This window comes from Neopsephotus bourkii, unplaced genomic scaffold, assembly GCF_033783945.1.
Source record: "Neopsephotus bourkii isolate Nb327-2 ecotype Australia unplaced genomic scaffold, CSIRO-AGI_Nbou_v1 NB_1765, whole genome shotgun sequence".
In the NCBI taxonomy this organism is placed as follows: domain Eukaryota; kingdom Metazoa; phylum Chordata; class Aves; order Psittaciformes; family Psittacidae; genus Neopsephotus; species Neopsephotus bourkii.
In genome coordinates, this window is record NW_026902239.1 from 1,698,913 (window position 1) to 1,715,884 (window position 16,972).

The 16,972-nt window shown below is 43.5% G+C and overlaps 1 protein-coding gene across 1 annotated transcript in view; it reads left to right on the forward strand.

Moving 5' to 3' along the window:
* Positions 1–16,972, forward strand: part of FUCA2 (alpha-L-fucosidase 2) — a 232,875-nt gene that overhangs the window by 55,732 nt on the left and 160,171 nt on the right. The window lies entirely within an intron of this gene.

A 16,972-nucleotide genomic window follows, 5' to 3' on the forward strand; every position in this document is an offset into this window, starting at 1 on the left:
CTGTTGCTAGCATGGCAATTACACTGCAGGAAAATCTGCTTCCAAATAATTTAGTCTTTATTTACTCAGAAAAAAACCCAACAAACCATTAAATAAGCTTAAATGTGAAGGCTAATGAGATACTGGCATGGGAGTTGTTTTACAGTAATAAAATACTTCACATGTTTCTAAGGACACAACATCATGCACAGGTCCACAGAGAGTCCTTCAGAGTGAGATTCCCCGAGGACCTTGCACCCATACACATAATTTGGTAGCAGGAAAGCTGCAGCTACATCAGCCTGTTTCAACAGGCTAAGAAGGCAGGGTACAGACTAGTTGAAAGGGCTTGGCATACCGGGAGCAAGCAAGCAGAGAAACAACCAAGTGCCTTTTCTTTCTACGTTAACTTTACATGCAAAGTTTTTATAATGGTTTTTAAACCTCAAGTTGAAACCACTCCATTGTCCAGCTCTACATGAACTAGATAAGTAGTAGGACCAAGCTGCCTTCTTATATTTATGCAATGTTTCTCATTTGGTTGCTTTTTAAATTAATATATTCATATATAAATAAGATAAATTAGGATATGCCTTACTGTACAACTGGGGAACAGATCAGACTCCTGGTAACACAGAGACTTTTCCTATTCATCATTATAACACCTAGGAAAGGAACAATGCAATACAGAGCTCAAGGTTTCACATCTTGCCTCTGCCACTAACCCACACAGACAGGGTGAAAGCTGCTCAATACCTCCATTTGTTCCTCTAAATGACAGTGTGCTTGGCAATACATCAGCTGGAGGGGTTGAGGCTAACTCTTATAAACCAGTTTTGATTCCTTCCATCATGTCTCTCATTAAGTGTAAATTGCCTCCAGGGAAAGGCAGCTGATTAAACAGATTCCTCTGCGACATAATGAATTTACACAACCCCTCTAGTTTTGCTGGGTATGTTCGGGGAAAAATATCTTCAGCCACTGAGGGCAAAGTCCACTGAGAGGAAGAATCACTCTATTTCCTATGCCTCGGGGCCTGACAAACCTTCCCCACCCATCTCAGGGGCCTGAAAAGAGATCCCTGCTGCGTGCTGGGGAGGGAAGAGAAGGACAGGGACACAGCTATCCATCCATCCACCCATGGCACCAACACATCAGCCCACTGCGCCCATGCCAAAGCGTGCAGGTCACAGCCTCCTTGCTTTCCTTGGCAGTGCAGTCTAGTCCAGCCAGCTTCCCCACAGCAAAGCTCTCCAAGGCAAATTGTGCACAGAGAAGTACTGCCTCTCGGCACAGGAAAGATGTAGGAGGCTTTTTCCAGCGTTCAGTCCCTGTTTTTAATGTGACTCAGCTCTGCAGAGTCCATAAGGATGACACGGGTTGTGCTTTATTAGCAGTTAGGTTAATGTTTGGAAATAAAAAGACTGATGGTTTTATCTGTTTCATCATTTGGTGCTGCCAAGAGCGACCATAAGCACAGCCCAATGGTGCATGAAGAGAGTACAGCCAGACATTCGTTTCCCACCACTAAAATCCAAACATTAGCATACAAGTAGTGTAGCAGGCTGGCAGGGGCAGGCAGCCAGGATTGCAACTATTGGAGTGACTCAACAATCATAATTTTCTTCATGGAGATTTTCAACCTCCCTGCAATGGAAGGAAGTAGGGTGGATGAGATGGGCTAATTTCAAAGTCTGGCAGTTCATTTGTGTTTGCCCAGCTTTCCTATGCCCTCAGCTGAACTGGGACAGAGTTAAGGACTAAAAGACTAATTTTTCCTCTATATTATTTCATTTGTTTGTGTGAGTCCCCCCTCTCTTTTTTCTTAAACCTCCTCTTCTCAGGTACATTCTTCAAGCAAAGAGTAGCTGCAATGCAGATTCACCACATGTAACCAGGTGATACTCATGACCTGCCATACGCAGCCAGCAGCAGCTATAGCAATTTATCACTGAAAAGCAATCGGATGGCTGGATCACACGGTCAGCTGGCACCCAGACAAGACTGGATGTGGCAGATGCCATCAGCGCAAAGAGCAGAGTAAGAGACAACAGGAGCCAACAGATACAAGGGCATTGTCTTAACAGACCATAGCTATCTCAGGTAGTGCTTATCACCATTTATCACTGAGTAAATGCAGCCATTGGATTCACTGGTCCTTTGAAACATATGTAGAGCAGAGTCTGGCCAATTTTGGCTGAGTTACACAAACCACTTGTCCTTTAGTACACAAAGTCAAAGGGGAGAGAAGCCACTGAAACAATCACAGTGGAGTTGCACTCCAAGCAAAGCTTCCTTGGACATGCAAACACACACCCTACCCACTTCTGGGAAGGTGCATGCCTGGGTATGTAACAGTCCAGCTGGCCCAACAATTCCAAAGTGTAAGCATTGCACTGTCGTAAGACCACTGCAGAGCTTACAACCAGTCACATAAAGTGCATTGTGCAAAAGCTTCTTAGCAGTCACACAAGTGGGCTATCATGTAGGGGCCTGGCTAGTCACATCTAATTCATAAAATCATAGAATGGTTAGGGTTGGAAAGGACCTTAAGATCACCCAGTTCCAACGGCTTGCCATGGATAGGGATGCCTCACACTAGACCATGTTGCCCAAGAATCTGTCCAACCTGGCCTTGAATACTGCCAGGGACAGAGCATTTACCACTTCCTTGGGCAACCCATTCCAGTGCCTCACTGCCCTAGGTTTTTTCTAAGGAAGAAGGAAATAACCTTTTTCTTGTACCTAACCTGAACTTTGCCTACTTAAGTTTAAACCCACTGCCTTTCTTCTATTTGTATTCTTTTGATATATGCTCTTTCCAATTAAAAGGACACCAGCAGCAGCCCATGTTCTCAATCACCTTCTCATGTCTGTGGTATTTCAGAAAGAAGATGATGTAAGGAGCTACCTATGGCTTTAACATGTCAGCTCAACACTTTAAACCCTTTTTCCTCTGCCAGAGCTATGCTGTTTGCTAGCACAAAAATAAGCTGAGCCTGAGCTCTACCTACTCTCCCTGCCTTTCCTCATATATTTAGGAAAATAGCTAGAGCACAACTCCCACACACTGTACAAGATCCAGACTCACGCAGCCCTAAAAGAGCCTTTTTCCTGCCCCAAGTCTATGCTAGAACTAGTCAAAATTAAACACTTGCAAGATTATAACCTCTCTGGGGGGCAGGAAATGGAGTGGGGGGAGGAAATACAAAACAAACCTGAACACACCTAACACACATTGCCACTTCCATAGCTAACAACACCCCACAATGCAAAGCTAAAAGATAAAATTGAAAAAATCTTACCACCATCTCTTTAACCCCCGGCTCAAGGCCACCTCTACTTCACAACTACGTAGTTCCCCTCCAGCTTCACATTTGCAGCTTTGCCATCCTAATGAGAAACCTTTGCCAGCTGGATCTAGCTCTGAAAGCAATCTCTGTAATGAGGACAGGCACCTGGGGACCTACCTGCCTGGCTCAGGAGGAGAATTTCGTTTGTTTTTCCAATCCCCCGTACTGCATACCCTCCTTTGAGGCTGTGATAAGGGAATGCCAGACCACCTGGCAACAAGAGCAGATGAAGAGGGAGGGGACTGATGAAGAGCTGAGATGTGGGTGGCAGCCAGGGTGGGAGGAAAGGGTTAGAATCATAGAATTGTTTAAAAGGCTGGAAAAGATCTTTAAGATCATCAGGTCCAACCATTGACTTAATATGATCAACTCCACTACTGAACCATGTCCTGAAGTGCCACACCTACATGGCTTTTAGATGCCTTTGGGGATGGTGACTCCACCACTTCCCTGAGCAGCCTGTTTCAGTTCTGGTGAAGAATTTTTTCCTAATATCCAGTCTAAACCTCCCCTGGTGCAGCTTGAGGCCATTTCCTCTTGTCCCATCGCTTGTTACTTGGGAGATGAGAGTGACCCCTAGCTCACTACAACCTCCTCTCAGGCAGTTGTAGAGAACAGTAAGGTCCCCCCTGAGCCTCCTTTTCTCCAGGCTAAATGACTCCAGTTTCCTCAGCTGCTCCTCACAGGGCTTGTGCTCTAGGCCCTTCAGCAGCTTTGCTCCTTCCTTGCCTGTCCCTTCTGATCAGAGCTCTTGGGTATGAGCTCCCACCTTTGATACCAGGCCTGAGAAGAAGGTGTAGGGTGCTGGTGTCTGGCAAAACTGTCTTTTTGTTTTATAGCTTTGTTTCTTTATTATACTTCCCCCCCCCCCCCCCTTATTTCATCTGCTGTGTTTCAGTCACAGCTAGCTAGGAAGGGGAGGCTTCACTTTCTCATGAAGTTACTGTTCAGTCAGAGCCCAACTTTAAAAATACATTTGCTAAATATGCACTATTCACTCTTGTCCTCAGCAGTTTGATTGGCAGAAATAAGAGCCGCAAAAGCGGATCTTGTCAGTCATTCTCAAGCCTTCCTTTATATGGAAACAATCACCTGCTATTTCAACCATATTTTTAAAGGGGCACAGTGCACTTAATAGGATGCACACACCTGCAATCGCAACCTCTTCATTTTCTAGTGAAATATTATTTGTGGGGATTGCAGATGTGCACAGGCAGGATAACAGATCCTTCCAGGTGGCACTTGAAACCCATCCTGGCTATTTCCTAACATTTTTTGTAAATACACTGCATATATGTGTACATCTGCATCTACTTTCCATCACGCAGACACCCACTAGTGCAGCTCTGAGCATGTGTCTCACAAAATCCAAAGGATGAGCATATGCTCATATGCTCACATGCAGGAGATGCACTGCACTGTAATGCATCTTGTGGCTGTGGGAAGCGGAAGGCAAGGGTGTTTGCTCTGGAACAGGTCACACTGGCTCTCTTGCACAAGGTGGGCCCAGTATGGAGGAGATTCTGCTATTTTGTATTTTTAGATTCAGCTTTTTCTTTTAGGGTCACAGCAGAGGACTGCTATGACACATGGCCATCACTTGCATGTTGTGGGCACAGACTGTATGTCATGCATACCCACTAATTGCAGATGTATCTTTCAAAAGCAGTGAGTGCCCATGGCACTGGCTGTACCCTAAGAGACATGGAGACACTCAGCAAACTTAAAAGAAGCCTGATCACAAATTATGGTCACAAATTATGTTTGGGGAATGGTTCCACAACAAGTGAAACATTTAGTTTTCATTAAGAGCCCTCCTAAGAATTGAACAGGAATTATTCTGTGGTAAATTTTGCTACAGCATTTCTGGGACAGGATGTCCAGAGAACAAGCGTTCTTCATCTTATCACCAGAACGTCTCAAATCTGACCTAAAATACAAATTTGGTGCCAGGTGTAGTACTGTGTTTGTGGTCTGTTGCAAATGTCAGCCAGTAAGGGAATGTGTTGGGTTACGGCACACAAGTAAGAAGCACAGAGCTAAGTTCAGCTGCATTTGCCTTTGCTGGGAAAGGAAATAATTATCCTATTTGTTTTTCTTTCAAGATGGGAATAGCAAATGTTTTCTCACCTCGCTGAGGGGAAAAAAATCACACCCAATATGGTTAAGGTGCATCCCTTTTTACTGAGCAGCATGACAACCTTGCAATTTGAACAGGGCTGGGTTTTTTTCTGGCTCTTACCTTCTGGGTTTTTTGCTGCCTTTTCTTTTTTTCTCCTTTAAAGTGGTGTATCCTTGAGAGGTGCCTCATGCATGAACATCTTGGGTTGTTTCCTACAAAATGGCAGAGCTCATAAACAAAAGGAACGAGTAGAGCAGAAGTGAAGCTCATTTTCAAACATGCCTTTAGAGGAGCTGATTTTACTGCAATCTGGAGACAAATACTGGACCATAGAGAAGAAAAACTCAACCCAAATCTTAAAACAAGCCCTGCTGTTCTGTCACCAGTAGCAGGCATATTGGTCCTTCCTAGGGGCCTGATGTGCTATCACCAAGGGTGCTGCTTTTATGGGAAACATGCTGCAGCTGAGATCCCCTTTTCCAAAGCTCAGATACACCTTCTGGAAAGCCAGAGGCCAGATGAGCATTTCGATGTTTGTGTGCCACAACCAAAGGCAGGGCTTTGGTAGAAGCACAGGAGCAAAGCAGATGTGTGGATTTGGAATGCCCCCAGCACTGCTGCTTTTTGATCCACTGCACCTTTTTGGGGACCCTCCTTCATTTTTCAGCCACTGGATGCTATGGCACAGATTTCTTGACATGCAGTGTGGCTCGCTCTGACCAAAGGCCTTGTGAGAGGGAAGCCTTTGGGCACAGCTCATCCATGAGTTCCCCCACCTCCCTCAGCTCCAGTGACAGCAACCTGTGTCCCTGCATTACTCCTTGGATTCAGTTCCCTTGCATAAGGTGATCCTCAAAGTGAACATTAGAAAGCGTTTTCTGGGCCAAGGTTTTTTCCCCAGCAGGCTTCAGAAAGGCCTGTTTGCTTCTCTCAGGGCTGGTGTTGCCTCCATTCAGCCTCTGCAGCTGAGCGCTGTCCGCAGCATAAGCCACCAGTCACTGCCCTGGCTGCATTGCACTCTGACTGTGGTACTTTGATCAATCAAAGCAAATCAAGGGCAGGTCAAATTGAGGCACCATGTGGATTTCCTTGTCCAGCTCATGTCTTACCCCTAATCACACACAGGACAAACTCCTCCTCAGCCTGCAGTTACTTTCTTAGCAGTTTTTGCTCTGCCCACGGTGATGCTGGTGACAGGGGAGGAAATCCAGCTCTGTATGAAGAGATGCACAGAAAAGATCTGCATTGCACTTAAGTCCCAAACCTTGTGGTACAGCTGTGCTTTCTCCCTGGAGGTTGGGAGGGGAGCATGGCTTAGCTGGAGGCAGTAGGGGCTGCAGCCTGCAGGTTCAATGTACTGCCCAAGCTGCTGTACCAGGCACGCAGTAGGTGAGTTAAGGACATACTTGCAGCCTTAATTCTTGGTTTCCTAGGTTTTGTCAGTTTAAGCCAGATTCCTAATGTTATTTTAATGCAGTTGTTTTGTGTGTGAATAATATGCTTTCTATGCCAAACCACAAGCTCTGGAACTAGTATCTCATAAAAATGCCTAGAGTCCAAAGCTAATAGCTGTTACTCAGCTGGTCGAGTAATGCCTAAAAAGTTACAGATTAACGCTATTCCCCAGGGGAAGGTAAAATTAAACTCGACTTCTGGTGGGGCTGGGTGTTATTTCTCGCAGTGTCTGAGCCTGGGCTGGGGGACACAGCTCACTGCACATCTTTGGTGCTCTGTGGCAAGGCTTAGCATTGTGAATACATGCAGAGTGCTGCGTGGGCTCTACATGGCATCCCAGCAGGCAGATGTTGGGGGGTGTGAGAGATTTCCATCAGTTTTCCCCTAAAAAAGCCCCTGCCCTCCCAGCAACACTCCATCCAACAATCCTAGGGTCATAGAATAGTCTGGGTTGGAAGGGACCTTCAAAGGTCATCAAGTCTAACCCTGCTACGATGAGCAGGGGCTCCTTCAGCTATATCGGGTTGCTCAGAAACTAATCCAGCCTAGCCTTGAATGTCTCCAGGGACTCATCCTCACCCAGCCCTGCTGCTATGGGCAGTGATGCAGGGGATGCTGAAAAGGCTGGGGGGTCATGGACAGGACAGGCAGTTACTTGCTCCTCAGGCCATCAGTGTTTGTGAGTGGCATCTGGGGTGAGATCAGGTGCTGTGTCCACCAGCCTGGCATGGTGAGCAGGAGCCAGTGCTGGAACCAGCAACAAGGCAGATGCCCCTTCCCCTCCCAGAGGGTTTGGATGGGACATCAGTGAGCTGCAGGGAGCAGAGATGGGAGCAGAGGGGACTGGCAACAGGGGTGAAGCTGTCACTTGGTGCTTGAAATTGAGCCACAGGATGTCAGTGCAGCCTGTGTGAATGCCATGCTTGCTGAAAGAAATTACTGTCTCCTCTCAAGAGCACACAGGAAGATCTCTTTCCCAGAACACCTTCTTATTTAGGAAACTCACATCACAGCAACAAGGCAGAATGCTTATTTGGGAATAAGAAAATGAGATGTGGCCCTGAGTCAAGGTTTGCATGTAGGCACCATGGCAGAAAGTTTGACAACGCAGCAGAGGCAGCTGCTGGCTCAGTAATGAACACAGAGCTGGATGGGCTGGAGGCTCAGACAGCTGGTGTTTGCTGCGTGCATCCTCCGATACTGGCTGTGGAGTTGTAAGGTATCTGTTATTTTCCTCTTACAACACAAAGGGATTAGCTAGATCATCTTCTGCAGAGGTGAGAAAGAAATGTGTCATGAAGACTGTTTATTTTGTCCTAATTGGATTCACACCCTCTTTCTGAATAAACCTCATTTTACTCTAGCTCTTGTGGTTTTTCACAGCCGTGAATGCTGAGCTCTTCCAGGGATGGGCAAGTGAGTCTCAGCTTCTGTGGGGAAAGTGAAGGGGTTGCGCTGCAGTTACTCGGGGCAGATAGCCTGCAAGCAGTGTGACCCAGGAAGCTCTCATGGTCATGTCCCAGATGATGCTCCATGGTCACAGACGGTTTTTGGCAGCACGAGGTAAAAGCCACTCTTTGATCAGGGAAATCTAGGCTTTTCAGTCTTTCTGGACATGACATCCACACCTGCTTTGAGTAAGCTGCAGCACAACATTGAGACCCAAAGGCATGGCGATGCTGCCCATCAGAAAGCAGCGTATGCCAGTCCCCCTTCAGCAGGATGAGCTCTGCGGTATGCTAAAATTGTCAGCAAATTTTCTGCTGCAGTTCCATCATCTTTTCTAGCTGGTGTGGAACACTGTATGAAAGTTATATTTGTCTGCTGTTTTTCTTGGATCACTCACTCAGAAACATGGAAAGTACCTGCAGCAGGGGTGGCCTCTTGAGTTGTCCTTTACATCTCTGAAAACAAAAGGAGCTCAGGTGGAAAAGAAAGAAGAGCAAGCGTGGTTCAAGAATCCTAGGTCTGGGTGTTTGCAAAGTGATAAATATCCTCTCTGTGTTAATCCTACTAAACAAGTAAATGCTTTTCACTCCCATGTCCTTTGTACTGTGAAAACTTTTGATGTCTCTGTACTGGCCACTGTGATTTGAAGCTCTGCCTCCTGAGTTAGATGGGTATCAAACACCTCAGACCAGCTGGACTGAGCAATGCTTTCTTGATGAGCACAGCGGAAACCAGACACCAAATAAATGAGATTTTGGGGGAGTCTAAATTATGCCTGCATATGCATTACAGAGTTAAGCCCTAAATTTGAAATTCTTCCCTTTATTTCTTGTTCCTACAAAGAACAAATGAATGGTACAACAGGAGAGCACATTTCTCCAGAGATCACTTGCTAATGCAGTTTCCAAAGATCTCCTGTATTTGGGGATGACTCTTCACCTACACCAACCTGTCACTTGCCTGAGAGAGTTGTGTAGGTCTCACTGAAATTTGTGCACACACATTAAACTTGACATAAAATTTCTCTTTTATTGCTCTTTTGGTCACGTTTCTCCCCACGACAGATTGTTATATTTCCTGTTGGCTTTGTTATGACTGGACACTGAAGCATCAAATAAATCCATACGCTGTGTACATTCTCTGTTTGAAGTGGGTATTGGAGGGATTTGGTACATAGATTGCCATAATTTTCAATGCTATCTTTCCCCTTGCTCATTTCATTTTGCAGAACTCATTTGCTTTAGTTCTGTTAAAGCTCATGGTAGGTGCTAAATAAACATTTCAAACTATAAAAAAAGTTACTGGCCAACTGTGAAGTGGTAAAATCACACATGTGAGCAGAACATCCAGTTCTGCAGGGCAACCTTCAGATTCCCCTCTTTCTCTTCCTGCGTTGTCTCATTTGCAGCACATCAGATGAGGTTTTGACATTCCCCTCCCTGCACAGTTCCACAGAGCAGTATCCATCCTAACCTCCCAAAAACAGCCAGAAAAAGAAAAGCCCAAAATAACAACTGTGTGATCAAACTAATTTGAAGGAACTTTTTCTCATTTAGACAATAGTTTATTTTTCCTTATCCTAATTTCTGGAGTGCCAGAGCCATCTTAGAAAATTTCCCCTCAGTATTTATCCTGAATCAAATGTAGGATTTTCCTAGCAGGGAATATTCCAGTCTACAAAATGAAAGTAAAAGGAAAATAATTGAAATCAGACCCTGCTACTAGAAAATATGACACAACCTGGACAACAGAAAACACCATAATACAGGAATCACTGCATCTACTGAAGATTGCTACCTCTGCAATGGAGCTGCCAGTTGCTCTGGTTCCACAAAGCAGTGCTAATACAGATTTTTAAAGCAGGAAGCAAACAGAATATTATTTCTGAGGGAAATCAATGCAATGGTACAATTAGGAGAGTTGGCATTAAAAGCATCACTTTGCCATCACAGTACCCGTGCAGCACACTGAGAAAGGCTTGATAGTACAAGCAAGGACAGGACAGGCTCTAAAGGGTTACCCAGTGGGTGGGGAGAACCAACAGGCTTCCAGTCCCTTTTTTGCTGTCCTTCCAGAGGGAAATGTAAGTAAAGGGAACAGGCTCCTCCTCTGCAGATTGACAGCAAAGATTTATGGATTGCTTGATTCAGAACTTTATAACTTTTGGAAATGCAGAATGACCCATCTGTCTTTTGCCTTTTTAGCAAGCTGGAAATTGAAGGACACTGCATAAACTGAGGGAAAACCTCAGCAGTCTTCAGCACAAAATTCAGTTAAATCTCTGCCTTCAGCAGCTTCCAAATCACAGAAACCTTGGGAATACAGGAGGACTAGGGCACGAGGCCTTAAGAAGCCAGAGCAGAAATCAATGTTGTTTCCTTTCAAGAGAAACTATAAATAGTATTTATCATCTCCAAGGAGGCAAGTTCATAAGTGAGCCTGCCTGACTGTGGACTGGCTTCTTTGTCAACTTAGTATTCAGGAGAGGGAAGAATTGCCATAGCAACATTCCCAACTTCTGACATGTATCATGCAGATCATGTAGTCAAGGCAGCGCAGCACCCTCACACATGTGCTCTGTGAACTTTTGCATTCCTGACAATATTAAAGACAGAACTATGTCTCATGATTGACACACTTGCCTGTGTGTCTTTATGATGCCTTAAAAAAAAATATGGAAATGCTTCCCTTCCCCCATCCTCCTCCTTTGAACTGTTTTCTCTTCTCCATCCCACTGAAATGATGAGAACAGCTCATGCCCCAGATCTGCAGATATATGTTCCTGACAGTAGTCCTACGCTATGCAAATGTGTAAATTGCAAAATGTAGAGGGTTTAAAAAAATTAAGTCTATCCAGCAGAGCCCATATTCCGAGTTAAAGCACTCAAAGGAACCAGAAATCTGCCAGGTACATGCATAATTAATGTTCTATTAAACAAAGCCTTACATCTTTTTGTCTATTGTTATTGCCTTTTTTTTTTTTTTTTGCTTTGGGTGAGTCTGAAATCTCCAGACACACACACACACACCAGCCAGACCTATGGCATATGCCAATATATGTATTGCCCTGTGAGGGAGCTTAGTTCACAAGCAAAGCAGAATACACGTTTGCAGCCAAAGCCTGCCTAACCCCTGGGATGGTTTGGGCTATGTGAACTTCCTGGTGAAGGACAAGCACCACACGTTACACAGGGCTAAGCTGTGGGCCAGTACAAACAGGATGCTGCAACAGTGTGCAGTAAAATCTCCTCTGTAACCCTGACAGCAGTGGCAGCCAGGTACTTGACTTTACAAGTGCTCTCAATTTAATCACAGGTCACTCAGTAGGCCTCCTTCTAAGCTTACTGTCTATCCAATATTGTGGCTCCCTTCCAAAACCCTCTAACACCAGAAACAGTTGGAATATAATTATACAACTCTCTATATATGCCTCTAACTATGCCTATCCTACTAGTGGTTCTGACATTAGAGGCATCACAATATACTGTCTCATGCCTACATTTTTTTTCCTCAGACCTGGGATTTTATGTGATGCCCTTGGCAGGATGCTGATGACAGCATGTCTACATAAAGCTTGGCCTCAGAAGCTTTCTCCAAGGAATGGGCTGAAAATTCTGTGTAACTCTATGGCCTCAGCAGAGGGAGACCAAAACCCACTTTGACTGAGCGCTTCTCTCTGGACTGGAGATGCACTTAGCTGTGGGCTACACCTAAGCGGGGTGGTTCTTGTAACGAGGTTTGTTTTTTTCCCATGGTCTTCTTTCTTACACAGCTCCCCAGAGCTGCCTCAGGATCACTCACTGCAAAGCGTTCCTGTTGGATGGCAGAAACTCCCACTGTCTGTGCCAAAGGAGCTCCTTTGTATAATGGTCTACTGGAAGCAAGTCACCTTCAGATGGTGCCAGCTTTTCATCTTTCCCCCTCACTCCCCATTCCTCTCCATACTGCCCAATTATGCTTCAGTCAGCATTGCTTAATGGTTCAGCTGGGATTACTTCTCCAACGAGCTCCTGAGTTTCACCCAGATTTGAGAGCCCTTCCTGCTCATTCCAAGAAATATACATTCAAGAAATTCCTTCTTTTTAACTTGTCCCATGGAGACTCTTGTCCAGACTACATTCAGGTAGTTGAGGTCCTCCATTACCATAAATTTTGCTGCCTAAGTATTCTGTGCTTAATTGCCTCTTCCTACTCTATGACTAGTAACACCCCTGTTCTGTTAAGGCACCTCTAGAGAAAATGGTTTGCAGCTTAATACCAGCAAATGAGGAAGAGGGATGACCTCCCCCTCTTTTATCCCATTACATCTGTCAGGTGTAAACTTAAGAAGCCAAATTGGGAGCCATTATTACATAAGAATAATTTATTTTATTTTACATAGTACCTAAGCTAAAATGATTCTACATATAAAGCTATCCAGGCACTCTTCTGTTTGTAAAATCAGACATCCAGGAATGCAGTACTACAGAGCACTGCAGCCACAGATCATCCCTATTGCTATAGGCAGGATGGCCAGCAACTGACCAGCCTTACTCCCAGGAGAAAAGTGGGAGCATAAGGAGATGCCACAGTGTTTGGAGTTACAGTGGAATTACATATCAAGAATGATGCCTTTCACAGTGCCTGGTTTCTTTCCATGTTAGGCAAATAACTGCCATTTAACATCTGGCTGTTGTTACTTGTTTCTACAGGAGATCATATGTGTATGTAGATCTGTGTGCATGCGTGTCTTTAACTTTCATGTACACAATATTCATACAGTGTGGACTATCTGCATATTAAAAAAAGCATAGAGATATTATGACCTAGTACTGACTGTACCATAGCAATCTATATTTAGAATGCACACTGTGGAGATACTTCTCCAGCCTAATGGTAGATGTTTACTTTTTAATACACAAGCTATATATAAAATGCTGAACTTGGACACCATGAGTAGCTACAATACAAATTACATGAAAAATGCTATTTTACTTCTGTCTTGTTTTACACAGCTCTAAGGAGCAGCAGTACCTCCTCTGGTGGGCCACGAAGTCTGTGGCCTGCCTTTCAAACTTCCGTACTGGCATTTATTGTTCTGAGGTTCAAATCCCTTTACAGCTGTGGTCTGAACAAGTAAAGGGCACTTAAGGGATTAAGACTACAACTTGCTCTTCTGGGTTACATTAAAATCCATTGATTTCCATCTGCTACTTGAACAAAACAGAGTGCATTTTTGATAAAAATAAAATTGCTTATTTTGGAGAAAATACATTAAATGTATTTTATGGTCTGTAAATTGGACAGTTCTGTTTTTCTTAGACTTACTTAATAATACAAGTACAAGGAAGACACTATGCTCAAAAGACCTATTTTCACCCTAAGCACAAAAAGCTCTTTCATTTTGTCATCAGAAGAACTACAGAAAGCATCCCACTTGCAAGTGCACTTGCCCCTCATTCAGCAAAGCCCCTGCCCTGAAAAGCATGTATGCCTGTGCTTGGAGCTCTGCATATGCTCAAGCAGTGCTCTTAAACAGATAATCTCTTTACTTTCCAGGCTAAATAGGATGGTCCAAATGTATAAGAAAACTCCCCATTTTCTTTCCTTCCCTGCAACACCTGTGACCCCACCTTAAGTGGCTGGCTACAGCAGCACATGGAGCTCTGAACCACATGAGCAGAGCAGAGCTGCTGGAATATGCTAGGAGAAATGACCTCTTTGACTACCATGCACTATGGTTCAATTAAGAGCTTTCTTTTTCTGCTGCAAATGGAAAATACCTGTCACCAGCATTTGCCCCTCTTCACATGAAACACAGGAGCATTAAAAGACAGGATTAGTAGCATAACTTCTCCAAGGATGCATTCAGAGGCGACCTCACCTACACATCTACTGCTTGCTCCATTACTTCCAGGGCAGGAACACCAGACCTACCTCAGTGATGCTAACCTCAGGTTGATGGTCTCTTCAGAACTCTTCAGAACTGTACTTTAACTCAAGTTTTAGATTATAAATCCTTTCCATGTTCAGTCCAATGGCATCCGAGTCTTCAAAGGCTACCAAAGGGTGTTTCAGAGCAGACTGACTAATCTTTACAGAAAAACTGAAGAACAAATTGTGGTTAGGATTTGGAATACACTTTGAATAGCAAATTCAGTAGGAAAAATGAACTAAGAAATGTATGCCTTATATACTGTCATTACAAACTGCCACGAGAACCTGCAGAATGGTTACCCATTTTTCAGTCTACTCACAGTGTCCAAGCAGCTTTGATATGAACTGGTGGTAATTTAGCTAATATTACTCATGCAGGCAGAGAAGCAAAGAATCAGCTTAAAATTGGGGAAAATATTTGTAATTTTTCCTTTAAAATAAGGCAACTGTTGCTACAGAGAGACAGCAAACTATGGTTTTCTCACACACAAACTGAATCACAGACTAAATTAATTTTGTTTTGAAATTGTGGCAAAATTTTGCAGATTATGGCAATGTTTTTATAACACAGTATTATGGGAACTGTGCATATATGTTCTAGGGTAGCTAAATGCATAAAGCCAGGATAAGCTTTTTACAGCCAAACGGGATACAGTTCTACTGAAATTTATGGCAACTCTGTGGCTAGACTTTCTAACTAGCCTTAAAAAAAAGCCCAAACTTTTTTGTGTTCTACAATAAGTCAAGATTACAAAGCCAGGCATTCAAGACTGAGGTAATGTCAGAATTAAGGCTGTCTGTTCAACCTTAATCTGGCCCCTTGTAAGCATGAATTATGATATTGCCTTTAATTAGATGATCACACATTTTTTCCTATGCCTCACTCATAACTCATGATGGATGCTGCTCACTGAATGATGAAACTGTATTTTGTTTTTTCCTTGTGGTTCAAGGTGTGGCAGCCTGCCTTATTTACTGCATGCTATATTCTTCTCCAACAACCAAACTAATGGTTCCTTCACAGAGTTTTCTACGTGGTTTATTGTTACAGCTACAACATACTCAAACAAACATTACTGATTCCATTTCATTGCAGTCCTCAAGGGAAAGGCTAGAGTTTTTTCATTTAGTTTATCCACCGACAACCAATCTTCATTGCTCAGTTTCACCAAAGCTTTGCTTCCTTCATCTTTGGTTTAGGCAGCTTTATCTGCAGCAGCTTTGTGGGGGTATTGACAAAACATGGAAACCAAAGACGGGATCCCTATTCTGGTGTGTGTGTTGGGTAGTCAGGACTGGAGGTGGTCAACAGATTAGGGATGGGCCACCAGACGGATTATTCCCAAAGTTGATAAACAATTTTGAGAATTATCTGTGCACTCAGGGAAGTGAAGGCATATTTTTCCTAAAATTTGGACAAAATCCAAGAGATTTTCCCCATAAATTCAGAAGTGTTGCTATCTTGCATCAATGCGATCCTTCTTTCAAAGACCCATCTCCACAGCAAGAGAAAGTAAAGTTTTCCAGACATGACTTTTTTTCCATAGACTTGCACTTGAAAATAGATGACTTGTTTTGTCAAAAAGTTTTCCACCAAAAAAAATAGTTTCCCCAAGAGAAATACCTTTCAGGGACAATTTCAGCCATGGTGGTTGAAATTTGGCAAGCTTACAAGTGACTTTTACTTTAGTCATCATTCATCCATCATCTTTCTTAAGACTGATGGATTGTGTAATTCTAAAGGGAATGAACACAGTCTAGAAGAGCACACTCTGGGTAACAGGCCCCTAAGTTATTTATATCATAGTTCATACATCATAGGCTGAATTTAATGCTCTAAAATGTTTTTTTACTTCAAGTATGATGATTCAAAGCTCATAGGAGGTGGAGAGCTTTCTGAGATATGAGAAGACAAATTGAGTTCAAATCATCTTGGAATACTATAAATTTCCTCAGACCAATGAAACCCACCACATTTTGTGTCACATATATTGCCTTTGGCTAACACTGCCAACCTCAAGGGCTTAATGAAGATCTAAGCTTGGCAGTCCATTATCTTTGAGGTGCTTAATATTCACAGGTTCACAGATATCAGAGCGCCCCTATGGTGTACTTCTGAAAGGAAGTCTTCTTTCACTTGGACACCTACCTAAGGATTCAGCCATGCAATTTTGATCACTCACACTCCTGTTCTCTTTATATTCTTACTACATTTCCAAAATCACCTAAAATTACATTGTATTAGAAGAAAAACTTATCTTGAGCAGGTGCAAAACTTGCTGAGAAAGAGGAATCTTTCCATCAACAGCCAGTTTTTGAGGCCTCAGACATCCAGTGGTGCAATAAATACAGCAGAGATGTTCAGAGTGTGCTCTAGCAGAATGTGTACAGCTGTGCAGCATTCTGGCATTTCTTACTTTTATTTAACACATTCTTTCCATCAGAATGAATTCCTGAATTCAGTGAAGGAAACAATCCCTGTGAAATAAAAAAAAAATTGCAAAAATGTCCTAGACTTTACAGCAGAGCATGAGTTATGTAAGTTCTTCATATGACAAGCAAGTCAACAAGGTCTGTGCTTTGGGTTTCTCACCCTAAGCTGCAGTTGATAATCTGCCACAATGGAATGTCTGCCATTGCTGATGATGATGTTGGGAAGTACAAACAGATTCTTTTACACATTCATTGTCCACCAGTA